This window comes from Neopelma chrysocephalum, unplaced genomic scaffold, assembly GCF_003984885.1.
Source record: "Neopelma chrysocephalum unplaced genomic scaffold, ASM398488v2 Primary Assembly neopelma1_65b, whole genome shotgun sequence".
In the NCBI taxonomy this organism is placed as follows: Eukaryota; Metazoa; Chordata; class Aves; order Passeriformes; family Pipridae; genus Neopelma; species Neopelma chrysocephalum.
The window spans coordinates 2047232-2063318 of NW_020897723.1; the positions used below are offsets into that span (position 1 = coordinate 2047232).

Here is a 16087-nt window from a genome sequence, read left to right on the forward strand (position 1 = left end):
AAGACTATTTTTCTGGTTTTATCTATTTCTATGATAAAATATATACACCCACATTCAAAAGAGTTTTACACCTGAAAAGCACAGTGCAAGACAAAATATTATCTAATATATAAAAATTCTAATAGCAAACCAAACCCAAATTTATGCTTTTCCATCCAACTCCTCCCAAGAAGCACCTGAGTAGGGAGGAGCAATGTGAGAAACAGGAAATGAAAATCAGTGGGGTTGTTGGTTTTCTTTAAATAATAGTCTAAAATAAAATGAGATCCTTGAAGAAGATTTTAAATATTTAAAAAGAGACAGTTATTATATTTATAATTCTGAGCATTTTCATTTATTTTCTTTTCCTCATAAACAAATTAAATAGACCTTTTCCAGCTTGCTTCTATATTTTTCAAAGATTACAAAGACTTGTTAAATCCTTTTAAGAACTTCTTCCATTGATGTCAGATGATCCCTAAACCATGTGAGGAACAGTAGAAATAAAAGGAAATCAATTCAATTTTTAAATATGCATTCAGAGTATAAAATTAATTCTACTAAGATTAAAATAATAATATAAAATTATAGGTAAAATTCTCTATAAATTTAGATATATACATTATATATAAAAATATATTTTAATATAAATTATATATAAAATGGAAATGAAAGTAAAATATAAAATTATTGCTATTAATATAAAATACAAAAATTATATATAAAATAGACATGAAAGTAAAATATAAAATTATTGTTATTAATATATAATATAGAAATTATATGTAAAATAGATATGAAAGTAAAATATAAAATTATTGCTATTACATAATATATTAGGATTAAATTAATAATGTAAAATTAAATTATACATGAAATTATATATAAATGTAGATGTATGAATGATATATAATATATATTTTTATCAACGGAATAAAAATATAAAATTTATATAAATTTAATAGAAAATAAAATAAAAATATTGATATAAAATATTTATGTAAAAATAGAATTATTGCTATTACGTCATATGTTAGGATTAAAAAAGATCTCTGTTAGTCATTTTAAAAATAAAATAGATATTTACAGGTAAAATAAAATAATGGAAACACCATTTCCTACTCCTACATGAATATTCAGTACAAAGTACAGCTTATGCCATTCCCTGCTCCTGCAGTAATTAAGCATTCAGACCTCGGTTGGAATGATTTTTATGACAAATGACCAAAAACATATCAAGCATAAAAGCCCAGCCCTCCCGAGGTCCCCGGAGCCCGGGAAGCTCAATCAGAGTGAAAGGGAGGCGGCTCCGGCCCCGGCAGCTCCCGCTCCCCGCGCAGCTCCCGCCGGGCTCTGCCTCCAGCACCTTCCCCAGCACGGCAGACAAAGAGCAGCGAGGGAGGGTTCACACAAAAGGACCCGGCGTGGGAAAAAAATGCCAACATGGAAACCGAGTCTGCCAGTCCCATGGCCAGTGGATTGAGCGGGAGCAGGGGAAAAAAAAGGTCAAATAAATGAATAAAGACTAAAATCAATGAACACAGGCACCATCCTGCACACAGGGCATACACGTGGCTAACTGAAAATGCCTTTATTTTCCGAAGTTTCCGTATTCCAAGAGGTACTAGAATGTGTATGTGCTTCAATGCAGGGGGTGGGGAGTGTCACAGATTTAGTATAAGAACATCACTTTAAAGTTAAGTGGTTTGAACCCCTTTGATTCGTCCTAATTTCACCTGATTAAAAGCAGCTTTGTTGTTCCAAGCGCCCTGCAGGATGTAAATCATAATCAATACAGAGCTGTACACCTCCCCCCAATGCATGTGTACCACATCCCACATAAACAGGTCCAAAACAAGACAATGTTGAGTTGAGAAATGCATTCTCAAAATGGATGAATTCTGAGAAAAAAACCAAAAAGGGCAAGAGATGGAGGGGAGAGAAAGCAAAGTGCTGATTTCTCTATATATGAAATATTAAGTATTAAAGGTGGCATGTTTTAACAATTACAAATCTCAGCAGCCTTCAGTGAACTCCTATTTTTGACCAACTCTCAGGTATATTTTCTGTGTGCTTTTCACATGGAACTGGCATATTAATTAGAATGAGATCATCCAGCCTCATCCAAGATTCCCAATGCTATCTGAGGGCTGGACAGCATCCAAATTTCATTTCAATATATCACTTTGGTATTATAAATGATAAATCAATATTTCTAATAGTTTTCCATTCTAATGTATTACAGTGGAAATAAGCCAGCATAGCCTGCAAGAAATATGCAGATTAAAAAAGGTCATACTTCGAGCATAATGAAATGCAATTATTATTTCTTGTTAAATGAAACTTGGAGACAATTGGTCACTGAAATCAAGGGAAATTCGAGAGGAATTTGAAAAATTAACATAATTTTGAAGTCAAACCAAAAAGTAACAGGTCAGCAAGTCGACTCAGCTGAAAAAAAAGAATGTTCATTAGCTTTGAGCAAGGTAGAGGAAGTGAAATGAACTCCCAAGAATTCAAAAGGCATAACTAATGTGTGTGTGCTGAAGTTCAGCACATAATGACCATAAATCAAGAGAACATCATACATGAACTTACGTAACATGGTAATAAACACATACATTATTTAACTCTAGGGAATAATTTATATATTTTCTCCACCTTGTCTACGTGCATTTAACTCAATTAAAGTTCCTGTATGCTGCCTTTGTTTTCGTTGTGGTTTTTTTTGTCTTCAAGACTGTAACAGTAAAATGTACCTGACTGACAAGACATAGAATAGGAACAAAATATTCTGCCTTATTTAAGTGGTCAAATTAAGGTAGTGAAGCAGAGTGCTGTACCATGCATTTGAGTGTATTTCAGATATTTTTTTCAGTAAAAGTAAGACTATAAGACAAAAATTCAAACAATTGCAAAATAATTAGTAGAATAAAAAATAATACCATTCCGTTTCTAAGTGCATTATCTCCCATTCTAAAGACATAACACCAGCTGCAAAACACTCCTCCAAGGATGGTGCTACTCAATATTTATTGAAAGTATATACAATTCAAACCAGGAGTTCTTATGATTAATTAGGCTAATTTTTAAACTTGAAAGAAATCTATTCAAATCTTATTTAACATAATGCAAAAAGAGCCAATTCCATTAAAATCAGTGCTAGAAATCTTGCATAAGGTAGGATTGCAGTCCTGTTGAATTCCAGAATTTACCTAACATATTCACTTAAGTCAGCAAAATCAAATGTGTATCTCATGAGTCTGCTTAAGAAACAAGGTAAATCCTACAGGGAAGTTCAGCCATCAGATCTCAAAATGTCAACAGTCAGAACTGAAGTTTAAAACTTAAATTGTTTGGAACATTAGTGTGTAACTTGCTTACAGTGAAAGACCAAAGCATGGCCACAAATCAGTTCTTTACAGACCACACATGACACATATGGAAATTCTCCCAGTTTCTAAGAGATATTTAGTCTCTGTAAGTAACAAGGAATTTGGGTTCCTTTATTTTTTTTTTTAAATGGTAAACTCCATTTGCTATTGTTCTGAAGAAATTATAGATAGCATCAAGCCAAAATTAACTCAAAACTACCAGTGTCATATTGACTGTAAATTGCCCACCAAGAATAATCTTCCTGATATTCACAGAGTGGAGATAGGCCTGATCAACAATGATCTTAAAATGTTCCCTGATCATGTGTCTTGGGTATGAAAAGATGGTTTTTTGCCTTCTTTTTATCTCTGTGGAAGCTTTTTTTTTTTCCAAGTGCATTGTAACTCCTGTGAAGAATAAAAATAATACAGCTGCTTTATGGCTTTCCTTAGAGAACATAAACCCTTAATTTTATTATAGCCCATTGTTATGAAAATTGGAACTTATTTAAAGCAGTGTGTATTTGAGTGTAAATCCTCAATTATGAAACACTGCTGGCAAAGGTGTAGGCAGATCCAAGAGATCTGCTGGTTACAAAGACAGCACCTGAGACAGTGGATTGAGGGAGAAAAGAGAGGCAGAGAGAACAGAGAGGAGCTGCAACATTCCCTGATGGCAGCCCTGAGTCCCCTCACGGGGTGTTTGATGCAGCAGGAACTGAGATGCAAACTGCAAAATATCATTTGTTCTCTTGCTAGGACAAACTGATGGAATTTTCTTCTTCATCTAAAGTGTCCTCCCTGCAGAGCAGCCCCGTTGGACAGTGATCTGCATGAACAAGGCCCACACTATCCCTTGATTTCTCTTGCATTCATTCAGCACAGCTCGAAGTACAGGGATCAAAACTATTGTCCTTCTTAAAACACACCAACCTAACAATTCCCAAGACTCCAAACTCTTCAGTTTCTCGTCCATTAAAGAACTGGGCAGTTAGAGATAGTTCCGTGGTTTTCCTCTGCCCTTCCATCATGTTGGGGATGGGCATGTTTGGGAAAGCACTGCAGAGAGATGGACAGAGAATGATAGAGAGACACATGCTGCTCTTGTCTGGAAGATGAAGTACTTTAAGTCTTTGACATTTTACATTTTACATTACCAACTCACTGTCTTACCCACATTCATCCTCAACTTCCAAATAAGTTAAGAGATGACATGTATCCATTCTCCTGATAAGACCTAAATACTTTTTTTTATAGATACTATTTATTTATTAGCATTCTAACTTCCTCCACACTAAATCATAACACCTGCTAAGTATGAGACACCATATGAGAAGGTTTTTGTGATTGTTAACAAGTCCATAAAATGGGTTCTGGTAAAATGCATTGTATCACACAATAAATGTATGATACACAGGGATTTGGTTACTCCAAAGGCATGAAAACAATCCTCTTAAGCCTCCTCTCTTCTGAAGACTACTGATTTTAAAAATACCAAAGTGAAACATAATTGCCACAAATCTGAAGCGTGGGGGTACTTGTTCCTGAGGAAATGCTGGTGAGCACATCTGAAGATCCACCTGGTGAACCTCTCGAAAATCCATGCCTGGCATTCCAATCTTTCCTGCCCATTGGTTTGAATGCTGTATGAATTAGATTAACTGTCCTGATTATTCAAAGAAATTTAGCTTAACGACCTGCAATTACTTTAATGGCTTTGAAATTCAGAAGGTAAGAAGGCACTATGTTTCTTTAAATGAACATTAAATATAAAATGTCTCTGACTGACTGTCATGAAAACCCAATTTTATTGCCATTTAAATTATTCAGAATCAATATCAGGCATTAGCTATAGTTAGGAAGCTTATGAAGACAGAAGGATCTAAAAGCGACCTTTTTTAATACAGAATAATGACACACTATTTTGAAAGTAACAGGCTATTTGCTATGTATCACTGTTTCAGAAAGCAGGATCTCCATCTCTTTTAACACTAAGCCATAAAAAGAAAAATGGACTGAAGTTCATCTTTGATGAGTTTGTGCTTAAGCTCATTTCCCCACTTTGATTATTGAATTTTCCAAGTTCTGATGAATGTCATTTATATTCCAGTACCATCGTGTGCCTCCAGTCAGAGGTAGTAAAACAGTACCAAGCCATTCCACACACAAAGTGTGCTAGGAAATCTTTCAGGTCAAGTAAGAAATCTTGAAAAGCTTAAATTAATAAAAAATGCATAATATTGGTATGCAACAATTCTCAATAGTGATTTAAAAATAGCTTCAGTGGTGTTGCTGCTTAAGGAGACACAATTTCTAAAGAGTAAAGAAAATGCATAAGGAATGATAAAGCTGTAAAATGCACCACATGTATAACCCAACTTCATTCATTTTTCTTTCCAGTTCAAAACAGTTAAAATCCAAGGTGGCACAGACAGACCATCAGATCCCTCACACAAACTCCAAGTAACAACATGTAGCACAGGGAAACTCAGAAAACTAAAATACAAGCACAGCGTAATCAAGAGCTCCTCACTAAACACACAGATGAGATTGTTCAAATGTATGTTCAAAGCTACTCAATTGAAGCACCTCCCAGCACAACTTCAGCTAAATAACTACACTGTAGGATACCTATAAATAGATACCTGAAATCCATCTGTTAGACTCCAGAGTTTTTCCTTCTCTTTTGTGGAAACAGTGGGAAGAGAGATTGTATTTATTAGCTATTCTATATAAAACAAATATTCTAAATAATTATATTATATAACATGTTATTTTTTCCTAAGTTAAAGGCAAATAAAGTCATCAAGTGCTTGAGTCCTTAACCTCTAAAAAAACAGGAGAGGAGGATGAATGTCAGTGAAGTCTCACACTGTGAAAAGGCAAAAGACCACTGCAGGACAACTCTATTTTGTCATTAAACTCTGGTCTTGCAGTTCATCTATAAATCCTATTACATAGGACCCATCACATATTGGGCCAAGCTGCTAAAAATCTGTTGGGAGACATTAAAATATCTACAGGCAAAGTATTTTTAATAGCTGTGAACCAGAAGCAATTCCCATCGACTCCCACCACCAGTCATGGTTGACTCACACCCTGGAAATCAAATCACTTACATTTACATTTGCAACTTTAGGCACCTGATTTTGATAACTTTAGTCTGAGAGTTTGAGCTCTACACAGAGCTATTGTATTCAACGTTGCTGGCACTTACTCAAAATCTATACTGCATTTATTAATTCAAGTCACTCACAAAGTTTCTCCCACCTTCTTCCAGCCCACTCCTAAATTTCCAGGTTAGAATTAATTTCAGACACATTTCCATATGAAATATTTTTTTTTTCCCATCACCACCCTCTAACTCCACAAATAGCATTAAGAAGATAGAGCTGTGATATTTTTTTCCACAAAGTAATCGTTATAGTGTGTAATAACTATAGTAGTAGTAAAACCAATAAATAAGAGCATTGAAATGCAAACAGCACTTTACAAGTAATTTTGCAACAACAATTTGCCCTTCAGAAGAAATAAACTGTGGCTGTTTGTGGTGCACCACGGGTCATGAACCATCAGCTGCACACATTTTAAACAGAGAAATTACAAGGCTTTCAAGAAAAATAGAGTTGTTCTGGGAAACATTTCAACAGATTCATCCACCAAATAAGCAGCAAGTATTTCTGTGGGACACTTTCTGTGCCAACACAGGACTGTTCTGTGTTCCCAGGGTACGTGAAACACTTTCCAAATAACAGCACAAATCACACACTATGAGAGCACTGAATGCAACATTTCAACTGCTCAGGTGTAGCAGAACACCTGGGCTTTACAAAGCTCCTAATTTATAAATGGGGGGGCCTAAAATAAGAATTAAAAATAATTAGTAACTGTACCACCACAACACCTTGGGATGCCTTATAAAAATATCCCGTTTGAGCAGGATCAAGGTAAAAAGTACAATTTCTACTCCCTCTGGGATGAATTTTTGGATTAACTATGGTTAATATTGTTCTTACATTTTGTGGGATTTCTTAATAGAAATTTCTACAGAAATACAGGAATTATAAACAGTGAAAACTTTCAAATAAGTTATTTGGAATCACAAAGTCACTTTAATTATACCTGAAATTTCATGCTAATAACTTTGCCCAACAGCAAAAACAAAACTCCAAAAATCAACTCACTGCAACAGCTCACTGTCCTCCTACAACCAATGTCACATGCACCAGATCTGTATTTCTATTTTCTCCTTCTTATAGCCAATAATTATTTCCATTTTGCCTCCAAGCGAAGGACAAAAAATAACTTGGAATCATAAAAACTTGTCAAAAAAAATGATGTGCATTCACACAAACTACATTTTTTTGCCTCCTATTAATTTCTATTTCAGTGTAATACACTGAGAAATGCAAACAGGCAGTTTGGGAGCCTGTGTTTAAAATCAGCTTGATCCCTCTGTATACATATGTATGTGAATATTAGGGTTAGAAAAGAGAAGAAAACAAGATGATTTTAGCACAGAAGGAAAGTCTGCTCCATTTCATCAGTGTTCTTTGAATATAGACTATTTTCAACAAAACTGACAAAAGAATGGAATAAATTACATATGAAGTTTTAATACTTAAAATGCCTATCCTAATAGAGATAATTTTGAATATATTGAAGATCAAAGCTACAAATAACTGATTTGGAAAGTTCTGGTAATTTTCTATTCTATAAAAAGACCGTCAGGAAAGGAGAGTTAAAACAATGACAGGGCTAAGAAATCGTGGAGTAAAGATGCTGGTTTCTAATTAAAAAAAAAAAAAGCCTATTTTTAAGAGAAGAGCCTTTCATGGTGAGAGAATGTTGGGCTTGCTTCCAAAAACAATAAAAAGAAATTTACTGCCCCCTCCTGGGCTGGTAAAACAAGTTACGTTTTCTCTCAAGTCACAAAACTGCAACTTTTATTTGTGAACACAGTCTCCATCCATAGAGAAAGTTGGTGGAACAGGTGATGACTATGGATGACTACTGGAAGTTAAAAGCACCAAATTCAAAACAGGAGGCTAAAAACTTCTAGATTGTTTCCTCAGGATTGTCCTCAACTGTATCTGTTTTATGGTAAAATGGTAGAAACACAAGAAAAATAATATGTGATGCTGTAAGGAAAAAAGCTTAAGCTGTCCTAAAAAGCATAAGAATGTATTTATTTATGTAAGTTAAGCTGGTGTTGGTTTTGTTTTGGGGGTTTTTTTGTGTTTGGGTTTTCCTTTTTTGTTTGTTTGTTTGTTTTGGGGTTTTGTGCCTTTTCTTTCCCCTCAGTTTTGATCGTGTTTTTGTATTTTGCATTGTGCTGTGGGGAGGGGGGGGGTGGTGTGGTGGGTGTGGATATGACTATGAATCCTTATTAGTCAACATTTTAAGAAAACACTGGTTTCCTTTAACACAAAAATGTAAAATGCCAACTGATCCTGCCAACAGAACCTATGTATTACTTCACTTTAAAAACTATTTGAAAAAAAATACCCCATGCTAAACTTGTAATAAAATAACATAAATTGGAAGGAAAAAATGTTCATAAAAAGGTTTTATACTTAAAAAGAAAACACTGTGACTATATTTGCAACCTACTTTTAGACAACAGTTGCACAAAAATCAATATTTGTTGGCACCAACTGGAGTAAGGATTGATAAGTCTCTGTGAAATGACAATAACAAAAGAGAAGCAGTTCAGAAGAACAACTTACAAAAATGCCAAAATGAATGAGGTGAAGGGCCTAGGAAGCCAAACACAGCAAGGAACCTTTTCAAAACATGAGATCACAGAAACACAGAATATGCTGAGTTGGAAAGGACCCACAAGGATCATGGAGTCCAGCTCGTGGATCATCCCCAGGAGTCACACCCTGTGCCCCAGAGGATCATCCAAATGCTCCTGGAGCTCTGTCAGCCTTGGGGCTGTGCCCACTGCCCTGGGGGAGCCTGGGCTGTGCCCAACCAGCCTTTGGGGGAAGAACCTTTTTCTAACATCCAACCTGACCAACTCCAGGCCATTCCCTGGCTGCTGTCCCTGGTCCCCCCAGAGCAGAGCTCAGTCCCTGCCCCTCCTCTGCCCCTCCCCAGGAAGTTGTGACTGCAGTGAGATCTCTGCTCATTTTCCTCTTCTCCAGCTGAACACACCAAGTGCCCTCAGTGTCCTCACACGGCTTCAAATCAAGGCCCTTCCCCATCTTTGTTGCCCTCCTTGGGACACTCTCTAATGACTTCAGATCTTACACTGTGATGCCCAAAACTTCCCCAGTGTTGCAGGTGAGGCCACCCCAGGGCAGAGCAGAGGGGGACAATCCCCTCCCTGGCCCCAGGCAATGCTGTCCCTGATGCCCCCTGGCCATGGTTGGCCCTCCTGGCTGCCAGGGCACTGCTGGCTCATGCTCAAGTTGGCACTGAGCAGGACCCCAGTGCCAGGGCAGGATTAGCTCATACAGCTGGTACGAGTGGCACAGCTTTGCCTAATCAAGTTGGTACCTGACCTTGTTGGTGCTATGGGTGCATTTCTGCCAGGTCAAAATACGCCTCAATACTTCTCTAATTATTTGGCACAAACATCCTTTCTGCCAACAGCAAATCTGCCTATTTTTCTGCGGTCTGCTTGGTATTTATTGCCACAGATTTACAGGCAATGCAAAGAAATCCTAGTTTCTTCTTGATCCTTTATGCCCTTCTTGGGGCATCAGAAGGTGACACAGTTGATGATCTTGTCCAAAATCCTGTTGAATTTTGTTTATCTTGTCCTTCTGGACTATTGTAGAAGCAGCAGCCACTGATCATTGCACACAGTTTTGCCCTTTGGGGTGAAAATTACCTTTATGCTGGCACATGAAGCTGTGAAGCTTTTGCCCTGCACCCTCTATCTGTGCTTTTCCAAACCCCCTCTGAAACGACAGATGATTTTAAGCCACAAGAACGTGCAGCATCAGATCACTGAGCAACCACTCACCTCTCCCAGGTGCCAGGCAAACAACAGATTCCTGTCCATTTTGGGCTAATGAAATGAAGTACAAAGATCATCATCTCTTTCCAAGACAAAATCTAGGCTGTTCATTCCAATTTGGAAATAAACATGTGTGCTTGGGCCTCCCACAGATGTTGGGATGCTCTGAGATTCCTTACTGATGAATATGGGAAACCAAAACACCCATCTGGACACACAAAAACTGTACAAATGAAACCTTGGCCAAATCATTCACTCTCTGTTGATCACTATGGCTTTTAATTTAGTTTGCTCATAAAACTCATTTAATTGTAGACTATCCAAACATAGTTCTAAAATAATAAAAATTTTATTAATCTGAGAAAGAGACATAAAAATGTTTATAAGCCTCTAAAGTTATCACCATAGAAACTCCTTTGGGCTCCAAAAGGCAAAGCACTTTACAATTATCTGCTTTGATATGATACTCACTGTATTATTAAGTTTAATCAACTGTTAATATGAAATTAGGTGGTCTTCTAAGTACCTCATAGAACAATCTTTACTGATAATAAATTGGGAGGTGTAGATAGTCCTCCAAAAAAATTCTACTCAATTCTCAGACTATTATCCACACAATATAAATCATGATTTCAGAGGTGCTATGCAGATCCATTTCAGCTCTACAAAGAATATTTAGTAAGAATATTGAAAATAAGACAAGCTTGAAAACAATACAGTCTTAAAAACGGGCACTTAAAAGAAATCTGACTGATATCAGAATCTTACATCAACTAAAAAGAAAATCACAATTGCTGTAGGTTTCAAAATAATGAGCTGGAAGAATTTGTCATACAAACAGCCCTGGCAATTCTTCCTCAGCCCATGCAAACAGGTCTTCTACAGTCATACTTTGCCTTTAACAAAATGCATAATCTTCCCCTTCTCTAAATGCTTCTGGAAAGACTTTATATGGATGAAGTATCTGCCATCAGGTTTCATGGGGGCTTAGAGGGAGGAAGGTATTCAGGGGACAAACACATGCACAGAGAGGCACTTTAAATCTCCTTTGATTCCTCCCTCATGTAGATGCCTGCTTCCACTGGGGGTTTGTTCTGCTTGTTGAAATTGTCCATAAAAAGTAAATCTGACAATTTTGGAAGCTAATTCCCCTTCATTTGAAATAAATCTCACATTACAGCTAGCATTAAATGGATTTGTCTATGCAGTGGCATGCTTTAGCTGTGTAACTGCTGCACATTGCTAACTGCTGCTAGAAACTCCTAACAACATTAATGCAATTTTTCTGCATAATGAAGAGTGGAAATGTGATCTGCTATTTCAAATCGAGTTTGGGATGACAGACACTGATTTGCCCTCATCATGATGATACAGTTAAATGATGTTCTAGAGTTCAAGTGATGAGTTTTCTCCTAAATGTGCATTTCTGTATCTGAACTTTTTTTAATTCAGCCTTGTGTCTGTCTTTTCTAAGGATGTTTAGGGAGCATTTTAACTTTTGCTTGTCTTATCTTCAAGTGTCAACTATACCTGTTATACTTCTATATTATACTGTGATATTATTTATTTAACACTACACAGTTAGTTCACACTGTCAGATAGAATGGAGGTAAATGAATGGAGAATGGAGTGAGAACTGAAATTTGGAGGTATCTGTATAAGTAATGATGACATCAAGCTGGTGCATTGTTTCTTCTGTGACTGCAAACAGACACATTGCTGATCAAGGTTCAAGACAACCCAGAGAGGAGCTACAGAATGTGCCAGAGGTTTACACTGAGGCTTTTCACAGTCACCTCATCTTTCTCTTTCTTATACAGTCTGTCTGAAATTGCCTTGCCTTTGAGGCTTGGAGAGAGAGGCCTGACCATGATCACTACGGTTCCAGTACCCCCCAGTTACAACCAGCTCCATCTGACCCTGGTAAGGTGCCAGAGGAAGGTCAATGCCCAGGCAAAGCCGTTGTTCACCAAGACAACTTTCCACACCTGTGGTACCCAAGCAAGGCTGCCAAAGTTCTTTTGGCTGTTTAATTTACATTTGTGTGTACTGGAGGTTGGTTTTTTTTTGCTTCAAACCAGTTGCAAAGCATTACCTTTTAGCACATAACACACTCACCAACAACTAACAGGGTATGTCTGCAAATATGAAGCAGGAATTGAGCTTTTCCACTCCAGATCCAGAGGGATGAGACAAATTATGGAAGAGAAGGTCTGTTAAACAGTATTGGTCAACAAAAACTTGACAATTTAAAGAAAAAAAAGCTATAATACTTTCACTAAATTGCTGAAGAACTTTAGAAAAAACCCACACATTACATTGCACTTGATAAGCCAGAAAAAAAACAAAGGTAAATCTAAAAGGAAACTCCTGAAGAAGACCTTGTGATGACAAGTAAAATGGAGTTTTATATCCACATTTCAACTGGTGAAGAGGATTCTGTTCAGCCTATGACCCTCTCTCTAGGCAACTAAAAGCTGTGCTGTTGTTTATGATGATTAATTTCCCAGACTTTTATGTTTCAAGGTAATAAATTATTTACAATGAACTTCGGAGAAGCTAAATGAGTTCAGACTTGGGAAGACATTTTGAAGGTGTGAAAAGGGTTGGGATGAAGGGAACTAAAATAAAATGGATAGACAAAGAATCCTGTCAGCTTCAGAGGGTGAAAATTGTAAAAGGAAATGTAACAATTGACTATAAAATATGCATGGGCGAAGTGAAATTTTGAGAATATACTTTTGATTCACAGTTTTCATGACTGAAGCAAAAGAGAACCTTAAAGTTGTGAAGGTAGAGAAGTGTATCTGGTGATGTTACTGTATTGCACCACTCCAAAAATACAAGAAAAAAAATACACAAGGTATTAAAACTTCCAGTAAGGACCCTGTGCATTCCACAGAGCGCTCAAACTACACCCTACACCAAGATTTCTGGATTACACTCAACCCCAGCTATGCAGATGCATCACATGCCAAGCCACTATTAGAAATGCAAACAAACAATTAGGAAAGCTCCTATTCAATAGCATTGGCTAGAACATCCAAACCCAAATGCAGCTTAATGGATAAATAAATCTTCCTGTTTTCTACACACTAAGACATTTGTGTCAGCAACAGGAGTAAAACCCTGTGCCATGGGGAGCCAAGAAACATTTATCCAGAGCAGATTCTTTTTCACTCAGTGCTGTTACAGACTGAAAGGGTTGGAGAACCCATGTGCTGATTCACCCTACCAACAACTTTTTAACAGATGAGAAAGAAACTTTGACAAATGTTAAAGTAATTAAAATAATGTCCAATTAGTGTATCTTTCTCTCATCTCCCTTTTTTTTTTTCAAATAGATTCTTTGATGCCTTTTCCCTTCAGGTTAAAGAACTTCCCCTTAGTACCACGCAAAGCATATTCAGTAAAAAGAAAATAAAGTATAAACAGAATATGGAATGGGTTGCCGGGGGAAAGTTAACCTATTTTACTATCTGGATGGATCATGACACCTTCAGTTAATTTTAAAAAAACCTTACCTATTTGTACTAAAGGATTAAAGTATTATGAATCTCCTCCAGTTCCTAACTCCAAGATAAAACACAGGCGAGTTGTAACCAGTAAATCTATTTTTTGAAGCAAGAGAACCTACGCTGCACGCTTTAAAATGTGTTTACACCCACATAAAGAGCTTCATATTTAAAATATTACAGAGACCGAAATTGCATGTCCTGGTTTGTTTATTTTAAGTCTAACAACAAAGACACACGTAAGGGTGATTCAAAGCTTGCAACAAGAGAGTAGGAGACACAAACACCGAGTAATCCCCACTTGTACCTGAGGCAATTCAGGCAGGCTCAGATTTCCCATCTATGTGGAGGGAGCAGATAACAACACATACCCACCCACCACAGGGGTTTCAAAGTTCCCCTTTTCAATACTTGGAGAGCTGCCTTAAATTTCTGTCTTCCTCAGACACTAAATATAACTACACACATCCTTTGAAGGCAATGAATTTTTGAAGAATCGGTGGATTCTTCAAAATCAGCGGATTTCTGCTTATGCATTTTTTTTAAAAACAGGTCCTAAAATGTCAGATTGTTGGACCAATTTCCTGGCTTTCAGTAAAGCACCTCTAGGATACACTTTGGGTTAGATTTCTATGACACAGGCTATACTATTTTAATCAGTTGTGCTTTAGCTGCACAGTGATGAGGGAATTATTGTGCACCTGGGGACACGGTGCAATTAGGAAAGTGGCACAGCAGGGGAATAAAAATGATTTTAAAATCTTCAGAAATTAAGCAGCCACTATTCCACTGCTGTTTGTTTTAAGTTGCCATAGGAGCATCCAAGTGAAAAGCCTGAACAACGAATCAAAAGAATGTGGGAGATTATAAATAATTAAAATTTCTGCCCTATCATTTCTCAAGGCTCATAAGAAGCAAGGACGTGCAACCAACTGGGTCAGACAAATGAATCCATTCACACAGCTGGTAAAAGAGTCTGCCTGAGCATAGCTAATGTGCTGGGGTAGGAATATTTGAGCAGGTGTAATTATACTAATGATTTATTGAATGTTTGATTAATTGGAAATTAAGTGAATGCACAGTGGCAGAATTGTCATAGCAAATCGTTCAGCTGTTTGGTTAAAAGGTGCTCAATCTCCCTTCAGTAAAGCAATTAAGAACATCCTAAATCATGGAAATGAATTATCTGTGCAGAATTATCTGATCTAATGATAATCTCGCTCACAAACTAAAACCTATGAACAAACTACCCTAACAAGAAGTGAATTCATGAACTTAAAACACAAATACCTTACCTTGTTCATTAAAAGAAAGGATTAAGAGGCCTTCATGACTTCCTGAGACATAATGTGGGAAAGGAAGATGCTTAGAATTATCTGATTAAAGTCCAAGTACTCAGTCCCAAAGGTCTAGAAGGCAGCCTAGAAACCACTGGAAGAGGCTCACATTGCAAATAATTAATCAATTAATTGTTCACAAAGCTATATGCCAGGTAAATCTTTGGGTTTATGTTTTCAATTACTCATTTTAGAGTAACTTAACAAAGAAGCCCTACCACTGCCTTATTCAAATTTTTCAAGCAACAGTCAAAGATCTGCCAAAATAAGAGTTCTGATATTTCTTTTTCATTCTGAGTTCACTGATTACAAGTCAACTCCAATTCAAAATTACTTGAGTGCCAGAATTGCAGGCTCAGCTTGGGATATTGAAACCTAGTTGTTCCCTGACATATCTGGACTAATCATTACCATTTGGACCCAGAACTTTTCTTGCAAGAGCTTTTTGATACTGTAGTTAATAGAAAAAAGCCAAGTCCCTTCATAACTGGGATATTATCAAAAGATTCAAATTATATAATGCAAATCCAGAATCAGAACATGCAAATGAGTAGTCAGCCTGCAGCAGGTAATTATCAGATAATAGGTTTACTATTCTTATCATTTCAAGGATTTGGTAAGGCAGTTCAGAAAATTTTAGAAGAGAACAGAAAGCCCACAGCTAATTCCTGGAACATAAGATTTCATTAGGAGTTCTACAAAAAATAAACATTGGCTTTTCTATTTATCTTGATCAGTTTAAGTGAGCCTGTCATGGATCAGGAGACCAGAGTCACTCTGCAAATCCAAGCTAAAATCAGAGCCAGTAATTTATTTTGGAAAGGAATTGAAGGAATATGTTTGTATGAGTGGGACAGTGGGGTCAGCTTTAAAAAGGCACATTACCAGGGGCCTCTTCTGTTTGAATAT

At 36.8% G+C, this 16087-nt stretch overlaps 1 protein-coding gene across 20 annotated transcripts in view; it reads right to left on the reverse strand.

Annotated features, from left to right (window-relative positions):
• Positions 1-16087, reverse strand: part of RBFOX1 (RNA binding fox-1 homolog 1) — a 1129454-nt gene that overhangs the window by 474649 nt on the left and 638718 nt on the right. The window lies entirely within an intron of this gene.